The sequence below is a fragment of the Salvia hispanica genome, chromosome 3, assembly GCF_029641045.1.
Source record: "Salvia hispanica isolate PSC_SH4W2 chromosome 3, Shi_PSC_v1, whole genome shotgun sequence".
In the NCBI taxonomy this organism is placed as follows: Eukaryota; Viridiplantae; Streptophyta; class Magnoliopsida; order Lamiales; family Lamiaceae; genus Salvia; species Salvia hispanica.
In genome coordinates this window covers 39277950-39288106 of record NC_142694.1, presented here as the reverse complement: position 1 = coordinate 39288106, position 10157 = coordinate 39277950, and the positions used below count along the sequence as shown (strand labels likewise).

The 10157-nt window shown below is 42.1% G+C and overlaps 1 pseudogene; it reads left to right on the top strand.

The window, feature by feature from the left end:
- Positions 1-227: 227 nt before the first annotated feature.
- LOC148930744 (uncharacterized) lies at positions 228-1427 on the top strand (annotated as a pseudogene).
- Positions 1428-10157: the final 8730 nt, after the last annotated feature.

Genomic DNA, 10157 nt, shown 5'->3' with positions numbered 1-10157 from the left:
GGGTGACTGCAATAGGGTCTATTACGACGCCTATGCCTATATCGGGCCAATTTGGAGGGAGAGGCAGTAGTTCGCAGCCGGGTCTGGGCCCGCTTACCCCGTGGGACCCTCCGGGAGGCCACCAGGGACCGAATTCAGCGACAAATAGACAACAGACGTCTTGGGATAACCCGTTGTGGAATAATAATGGAGGACATCGGGCGTGAGAGGAACCGCGCGATGTGAAGATGAAACCACCGCGTTTCAACGGCACGGATGCAGTCAATTGGATCGCCCGTATTCAATATTATTTTGATCACCTGAGGATGCCCGAGGCGTATCGGCTGCATTATGTAGTTATGTTGTTTGAACACCAAGCAGCGGAGTGGGTGTTCAACTACCGTGCCAGTAACCCGGTGGTGCTTTGGACTGATTTTTTGGAGGACGTACGACGTCGTTTTGATCCTCAGTGTTTTGAGGATTATCTAGGATTAATCGCAAAGTTGGTACAGACAGGGACCCTGGCCGATTACAACGCTACCTTTGAGTCTATGAGGAACCGGATTCCTAATGTCCCAGAATCTACATTCCTGCCTATTTATATCGCCGGGCTTCAGCAACCAGTTCGGAAACAAGTCAAGCATCAACACCCTAGATCGGTGGCGGCAGCGATGGCCCTCGCAATCGAATTTGACAGCAGCGCGGAGTCACCCCCTGTTCAGGCAGGTTCTCAGCGGCGAAATTGGCCTCCCCGAGAGCAGCGAAACCCGACTCCGGCGTCGTCTCAGCCACAGCATCCTGCCCAACCCTCAACCAGACCAGTTTACGCACGTGGCCCGGAGTATGCAAAGTTGCCTTCAGGCTGACGGTGGCTGAACGGGCAGATCGAACGAGACGAGGTTTGTGTGTTTATTGCTAGGAGAAGTGGGTACCGAATCATGCTTGCAAACGACCTTTTTTGGCATATATGGGTGGGGATATGGAGGAGGATGTTGACGAACCTATTACTCCAGAGGAGCAGCCAGACGCGGAGGTGATCACGGCTGACCTTTCTCACATCTACGCATTGGAGGGGAGACAACGGCCAGAGGCGATGGAGTTATAGGGTACGATTGGGGCCGAGCCGGTGGTCATTCTGGTAGACACGGGGAGCTCTCATGATTTTTTGCATCCCAACGTGGCGCAGCGGCTGTCGCTTCCACTGACCGCGATTAGGCCTTTTCGGGTGTATGTTGGGAACGGTGCCTCTTTGGTGTGTTCGCACGCTAGTTTACAGACGCGGGTGGTGATCCAATCGCATGTGTTTTTGATAGATCTTCATATACTGCCGGTTCATGGACCGGAGGTGATACTCGGGTTGGCATGGCTAAGATCGATGAGACGCGTCACCAGTGACTTTGTGGAAGGGACACTGGAGTTTGTCCGTAATGGGATTCCTATTTGCTTGAAGGTTTCGTCTCCCATTGCTCAGCAAGTGACCCTCAAAACCGTCGCGGCCTTGTTATCCTTAAGAGGTGAGGTGGACATGTTCGAATTGGTGGCAATCCCCAAAGTGGCGGAGATGGGGTCAGATTCGGAGTCGCCGCAGTTTCCGCAGGACCTCGATCCCATGGTGCTGGCTGTTTTGGGATCTCATGAGGGGGTTTTTCGCACTCCAGTTGGTATGCCGCCGCCCCGCCCGTTCGATCATCGCATTCATTTGCTGCCGAATTCGAAACCGGTTAATGTGCGGCCATACCGTTACCCCTACTTTCAAAGAATGAGATCGAGTGGCAGGTGAAGGAGATGTTGGCAGCGGGCGTTATCTGACCAAGTCAGAGCCCGTTCTCGTCGCCGGTATTACTCATTAGGAAGAAGGATGGTACGTTCAGGTTCTGCATCGACTACAGGGCCTTGAATACGGCCATGGTACCCGATCATTTCCCTATTCCCACCTCGGACGAGTTATTTGATGAACTAGGATCAGCGCGTTTTTTCACAAAGCTTGACTTGCGCTCCGGGTACCATCAGATTCGAATGCACACGGATGACGTCTTCAAGACTGCCTTTAGGACGCACGACGGGCATTTTGAGTTCATGGTGATGCCTTTTGGCCTTACAAATGCTCCCTCCACGTTCCAAGCAGCCATGAACGCGATTTTCAGACCCTTATTGCGCGTTTTTGTTATCGTCTTTTTTGACGACATCCTGATCTACAGTCCGACCCTCCAGTCCCACGTGCGACACTTGCATGAGGTCCTTACAATTTTGAAGGCTAATCAGTTCTTTGTGAAGATGTCCAAATGTGTTTTCTGCAGCACAACGGTTGAATATTTGGGGCATTTGATTTCCGAGGGCCAATTGAAGGCTGATCCAGAAAAGATCGCCGCAATGGTCAAGTGGCCTGTTCCGACGTCTGTTAAACAGTTGCGAGGTTTCTTGGGCCTCACGGGCTATTATCGGCGGTTCATTGCTAATTATGCGACTATCGCCGGCCCTTTAACTGAACTACTCAAGAAGGAGGCGTTTGCTTGGTCTCCCACGGCAGAAGATAGTTTTGGGGCGCTAAAGGCGGCAATGACTTCAGCCCCTGTGCTGTGTTTGCCCGATTTTTCCAAGGTCTTCTGCATTGAGACAGATGCGTCAGACTTTGGTGTGGGGGCAGTACTTCTTCAGGATGGCCACCCGTTAGCTTACTTCAGCAAGAAATTGGGCCCACGCCGAAAGGTGTCTTCTACATATCATAAGGAATTGTACGCGATCGTGGAAGCAGTGCAAAAGTGGCGCCAATACTTGTTGGGTCGCGAATTTGTGATCTGGAGCGATCAAAAGAGCTTGAAGGAACTTCTCCAACAGATTATTCAAACTCCGGACCAACAATTCTACGCAAGAAAATTAATGGGGTACAAGTTTCGTATCGAGTACAAAACAGGGGCGTCCAACCGCGTGGCGGATGCGTTATCGCGTCGAGATATGGAACCTGATGCAAAGGCGGCAGACGGGGAACAGGCTGACACCGACCTATTGGAGCTGGTGGCGCACCCGGTGCCTGATATCCTTGAAATCCTATTAAAGGAGGCCGATGTGTTGGACGATCTACTGGAGATTCGAACGTCGATCAAGGAGGGCAAGGCAGGGGCGCGCCTCTCGTTTGTTGGGGGTTTAATTTATCGGGGGCGCAGGATTTATGTCGGCGAGAAGTCAGCGGCAAAGTTGCCTCTGTTATATGAACACCATTCCACCCCACAGGCTGGTCACCCGGGTGTTGAGAGGACTTTCCGCTGGATTGCGGCGCAATTCTATTGGAAACACTTGCGAAGAGAGGTTCAGCGGTATGTAGAGGCGTGTGTCGATTGTCAGACGACGAAGTATTCGACCCAAAAGCCTGCGGGGTTGCTGCAGCCGCTGCCTATTCCTTCTCAAGTTTGGGAAGACGTGTCGATGGACTTTGTGATGTGCCTACCTCAATCTCGGGGTTTTACTACTATTATGGTGGTGGTTGATAGGTTGAGCAAATATGCGCATTTCGCGCCATTGCCCCCACATTTCAACGCCTTGCGGGTGGGGAATCTCTTCATTGAGACCGTGGTTAAGCATCATGGGCTTCCAAAGACTTTGGTCTCGGACAGAGACTCGGTATTTTTAAATGATGTGTGGGAGGAGATGCTTCGCTTGAGCGGCACGAAATTGCATTTCACGACAGCTTATCACCCTCAATCGGATGGACAGACGGAGGTGCGGAATCGGGGGCTGGAACAGTATTTGCGCTCGTTCGTTGCAGATAAACCAAACAAGTGGGTGAATTTCTTACCGTGGGCGGAGTTGGCCTTGAACTGTTTTTATCACGAAGGTCTGGGGACTTCGCCGTTCAAGGCTCTGTATGGTCGCGATCCCCCGCCATTGGTGGCAGCTGAGCCTTCAAGGACGACTCCTGGGGACGTCGCCGCTTTGATTCGCCAACGTGGTGAGTTAATTGTGACTTTGCGTGGGAACTTGGAGAGGGCCCAACAGCGTATGCGGGTTGCCGCTAACAAACATCGTCGCCACGTGGAGTTCATGGTGGGCGATAGAGTGCTTTTAAAGTTGCAGCAGTATCGGCAGTATTCGGTTGCAAAGCCTCTGTCGTCAAAGTTGGCGCGTAGGTTCTTTGGGCCGTATGAGGTGCTGGAGCGTATTGGGCAGGTGGCTTATCGCCTTCAGTTACCGGAGGGTAGCCGCGTTCATAATGTGTTTCACGTGAGTTTGCTACGCCCGTTCGTGCAGGGGGCTTCGCCTGAGACGTTTGCTCTGCCGCCTCTGTTTGCTCGTGGCCGCCCGGTTTCGAGACCCTTGAGGTGGGTGAGCAGCAGGACGGTATGGCGCGATGGGGAGCGGTTGGAGGAGGCCTTGCTGCAGTGGGAGGATGATGGAGGCGTGAACCCGACGTGGGAGCCGCTGCCAGTGGTTAGGCGTCGCTTTTCGGACTTAATCCTTGAGGACAAGGATGCTCTTATCCGGGGGGGAGTTGATACAGAGGGGCCTTCGGGTGGGTCTGAGCAGAGTCGCATCTGCGTGGAGGATGAAGATGAAGACGAGGTGCAGGTTCCGGAGGTGGATTGTGAAACGGTGGAGCGAGGTAGGGCCGCGTCAAGGGAGGAAGACAAGCGCCGGAGGTCAAGGAGAACGGCAGGACCGCCTATCAGATTTGGAGATTACGTCTCCAAATAAGGCGTGGAGTAGTCTAGGATCTTTTATTACTTTTCTTATTATTTTAGTTATTGTTTTTGGCATTTATTATTATTTTATTGAACAATTGAGTCGAGCAAATTATAAGCTCCGTTCCGGGTTTTCTTTGTTGGTTCTTTCCCGGGCCGTAAGTCGAATCAACCCTAGGGTCCTTAGATTATAAATAGGCGCTAAATTCAATAAAGAAGTATCAAGAATTCGCCTACTTTCTTTCTGTCATTTATCGCTTTCTGCAAACCCTAGTTGTCGACGGGATTCCGCCTCCCGGGACTTCTACTATCAACTTCCGGCATCACGTTAGGAGGATTACACCTAACAGTTCCCGCCGGAGGATAGGTGTACTACAAAATAAAGCTGAAGACAAGTAGACAACCATCACTTTAATTCTATATCTATATTTCCACAACAATAACTAAAAGAATAACAACAATAGTGACTTACTTTTTCCTCTCGTGACATAAACAGCATGTATTCCTATCTTTTTCCTTTCGTGACATACACAGCATTACAATTTACAGTGACACATCCATAATTTTGAGTTTAGAATTTGTAGTGGTAGCTAAGTTTAGTTAAACTAAACCCCCAACAAAATAAGGCTTAAAGAAGAAACAAAGGCTGAGCCTGCTGTAAGGGACACTTTATTTAAGAAATTCATAAACTTTTAATAATATATAATATGGTTTGTGATCAAGATAAAACTAATTTTAAACACAAAATGCAGAACTAAATAAAAATAGTTCATTATAAGTCACCATTAAATTCATTTTTACAAATTCTAATCTTAAATAACCTAGTACTTTTTTAGAATGTTTAGTTCATTTTAAAATTCAAATTTACTATAATAAACTAAAATAATTTTACAACGCACTATGTGTTCTTTAATAATGACCTATTTTTATTTGGTTATACGTTGTATGTTTAAAATGTGTTCTGCCTTTAATTCAAATTCTATACTCCATAATATTGCTCAAAAAAAGAGGAAGTAAAGTTGTATCCCTCGTTCTATCTTGGATATCCCATTGTTGCATTAGATTGTGCGCGCCAACCACTTATGCAATCATGCAGTTTCCGATAGATTCAACCACAACTAACTTAGCATATCTGTAACAGCCCGCCCTCCTAGGGTACAATAAATGCGGCGGCTGCTACCCAAAACCAACTCTAAAGAAGTAAACATAGGCTAGGGTTTCATTTAAAGAGTGTTGACCAAAAGAATTGAAAGAGATATCAGAGTATTAAATGCAACAACTTAACCTAGAAGATTAAAGGAAGAAAGATATCATAAGTGGCGATCAAAATCTCTTAAGAGCACGGCTCAATATCCAAGACGAAGTCACAAGAAAAGACTAAGGCCTCAAACCGAAGGCAAGATGCAATTATTCCGAAAAGAAATTTTAACGTGTATCAAAAATTCAACGGAAAACGACCAAGAGAAAGTATAGCTATGTATGAAGACACAACTACGCTTGAAGTTCAACATATCCTTTTTAATTCATTAATCTGCTCAACACCCGCCACCACTCGTCGTCATTCAACCTGCACATAAGGAAAACACATGCAGGGCTGAGTATTTTGAAATACTCAGTGAGCTCGTTGCCAAAACATTTTATAAGTTATGCCACCCTTACCAAGTGAACTCGAGTTTTAAGTAGTTACAAAAGAATATCACGAGTATCACAAAATATATTTTCATAGACTGGCCAGTCAAAATAACCTCCCATTTTCTCATCAATTAACAATCATTCCATGGTGCGACGAAAGTGTGGCCACACTTTTCGCCCACGAGACCGGCCGACTAGCAAGGACGGCTCTCGATCCCATCGTGTACACAGCCTGGTAGGGCTTGCGGCCCATACTCAGACCCGAATTCGTATAAGCATATCCAACAATCACATTAAAACAAACATAGGCATGGCATAACAGTTAAACCACCCTTATAACACCAAACAACATTTTGACAAAATAAAAGAGAGTTTTAAGAGTAAAGCCCACCTTGATTGCTTAGTTTTCAAGTAGATTTGCTTTTCCTTTATCCGGCTTCGCAACCAAAGTTTCACCTTTTAATCACATAGGCACATATCACAAATTAGGTTCAACACCACTCTTACTCATGCATGTCTCATTACTTTTTCCCTCTTCCCAACGATTTATCTTATCATTACTAATTAATCAAGATCATGTTTATCACACCATATTATTTAACTATCAAGCACACACTACACCACACAACAACACACACACACGCGGTACACACACACACACGCCATACACACACTCGGCACACACACACACACGTTCCCACATCCCCTTTTATCCCTCTTTCACTCAACCAAGATGCATGAGGGTTCAAGAAGACCGATTAATCGGTTCGAAGAAGAAAAGAAGAGGTAGAAGAAGAACAAACATAACTCTTAATCGAAAATACCTTTTTAGCGAAAAACAATCGGTAGAAAACAAGTATTAGCCTTGATTCTTCAAAGTTCTTGGATTAAACTTCAATTTCTTCTCAAAGGGTGAAGGATTAATGGAGTAATGTAGAAGAAATATTGAGAGAGTGTATGGGGGTGAGGGGGCCGAAAATATGGGGGCTAGGGTTGGGGTTTTTGGTTCTTATTTATAGAGTCCAATGAGATCTTTAGGTAATAAGAATAGAATATTTGGTGAGATCTTTTGCCTTATAAATAAATAGAATAAAATAATATGGTGAAGTAGGGAAGAAGAATTAACAAAAATAGAAGATGGCAATATCTCCTATTTTTTCGAAAATTAGGCTAGGTAATTAGCCATGGTTTTGTTTTTGGTATATTTTCCAAGTAGAATAAAATATCATGGAGTAGAATAAAAATAAAAATTCTCCCTCTTGCATTGAAAATAGGCGTGTACTATGCCTCATAAATAAGGTATGGATTTTTGACTAATAACTAAAATAAGGTATGGTAAGGTTCTCTTGAAATATGGAAAGATTTGGTAGAATAATTAAATTCTAGGTATGGAAGGAAATCAATTAAGGAACCAAATAAAATAAAACAATTCCTTCCTTCCCAAATATAGTGATTTTCGAAAATCACTAGAAGAATAAGGGGCTCGATTTTTCCAAGGATTAAATAAATTCCGGAGAAATAGAAATTCTTCCCCCAAGGGGTCTAGGGTTCGAAAATTATAAGAATTAGGGTGACAAGTATTTATGGAAATTTTCTCTAATATTCTCACTCACCCATAAACAATTAAATTGCCACATAGCCTCATATCTTAATATATCACATGCCACATCATTAAATTAAATAGTTTGACTTTTCAAACTTTCACACAAACCCTAACTCAAATCGATCATATCAACTCGCGAAATAAAAGCATTCTCGATGCCACGTCATCAAAAATAAATTCTAGGGCTCAAAATTTAGGGTTCTAAAATCTGGAATGTTACAATATCATTTTTCACTCACCGAGAATTGGTTTTGAAAACAAGTTATGATTATCTAATAACAACGTCAGAAAATCCCCAACCATTTTATTTACACAGAATTAAATATAAAGTATACAACCATCAAACTTTTTAAGAAACTAACTACGAGCTCAAAACCACCAAATTAATTATGACCCGTTAGCTTAAAACCAATTTTTCCAACATAAAATACATATTGATTGTTGTAATATCCATTCGGTCAATAAATGAAATTCTCTTGAAACATTTTTCCCTCATTTTATTCCTAGAAGAAGCCATATTTTCAAGAGAGCAAAGTAACAAATTTTTTTTATTATGAAAATAATACAGAGAAAATATATTTGCATAAGATGTCAAAACATAAAGGCCAAAGCCTTGGAACACGAGACTGTTTTAGAATTGGATATGTATGCATATAATTTTATATTTATGTACAAAAATAAATATGATAGGTGTGATTAATGTGATGGAGCATTGTAAAGGAAAATTTGTAGTACAAAATAAAGCTGAAGACAACCAGCACTCTAATTATATTCTTTTTCTTTATATCCACAACAACAATTAAAAGAAAAGAAAGGAATAATGGTGACTTTCTTGTTCCTTTCGTGATGGTGACTGTATTATTGTGGCGTATCTAGGATTTTAAGTTTAGAATTTATCGCGTCACTATACGATGAAAAGAGCTTGAAGATTGAGAGGAATCGTAATAGCCAAGTTCTTCTTCCCCTCACTGATCAATGTATCTCCTGGTGTTTATTGTGCAACTCTTTATATCAAATATAGGAGTAGGAATGTGATCAAATGAAAACTCTAAATATTGTACAAACTCAAAACTATGATCTGGACCATTGAAAAATGTCAAAAATAGATCACAAAAAAGCATCAACAGGAAAATGTCAACAGAATTTCAACAGTAGTCAATGATTGATGTTGTGTTGATATTGTGTTGACATTAAAATCTTAAAATTTTACACTGTGTTGATATTGTATTGAAACTGTGTTGAAACTGTGTTGAGGAGTTTTGAGTTTGTATAATATATAAGTTTGCATTTTATCACCACCCTATGCTATAATATTTATTTTTTCTCTCATATTTATTCACCTTAAACTAATATTCCGTTTGTTTACGAATTCAAAACATAATTGGTAAAATAAGAGAGAAAAAAATGCAGAGAAAGTAGTATTAATGAATAATGAGTTCATACTATTAGTGCTAACATATTTTCTAAGTTATAAATTATACTCCATCCATCCATGAAAAATAGTGTTATTTGTGCATGACAAGAATTTTTATAATAAATTGATAAAGTAAGAAAGAAAAAGAAAAAATGAGTAAAGTATGAGAGACAAATAAAAAGTGAGTAAAATATGAAAGAGAAATAGATGATAGGTACAAGCTGTAAATAAGTAGAAATAAGTGTAATGGTAATGATTTAAGAGGAATTTTCTATATTTGAAATGGGACTATTTTTTAGTACATTTCAAAATGAAAAAAAATGAGACAATTTTCATATACATATAGAGACTAAAAATGAAAAAAATAGTAATATCCGGTACATATTTTCAACGAATGAAGGGAGTGCTATATATATTACAACTATTTTCCCTTTCACTATCAAAATTATTGGGTGTGGACGGAGGGAGTATATAATTATATCTAAAAAATTAGAGCATAGTACCGTCGACTACAACATCAATTTTATATTGTCCATTTTGTGTCTAGCTTGTCTGCACGGATTTATTTTTGAAACTATATACCATTTCCAACTTCTCTTTGTAATCCGATGTGGGCTAGGTTTGCACATTCTGCAGTTTCTACATGTATAATTCGCTTTGTTGTGTTATGCAGTTATGTGAGAAGCCAGCCAGCACTTTAATTATATTCTGCATCTTTATTCCAAAACAATGATAAAAAAAAAAAAAAAAAAAAAGGAATATATAACAGTGTGTCAATTCTAGTCCATAAATTAGAGATTTGTAGTAACACTGAAAAGAGCACAAGTCATTCCTCCTCTATCTCCCACTTAGCACA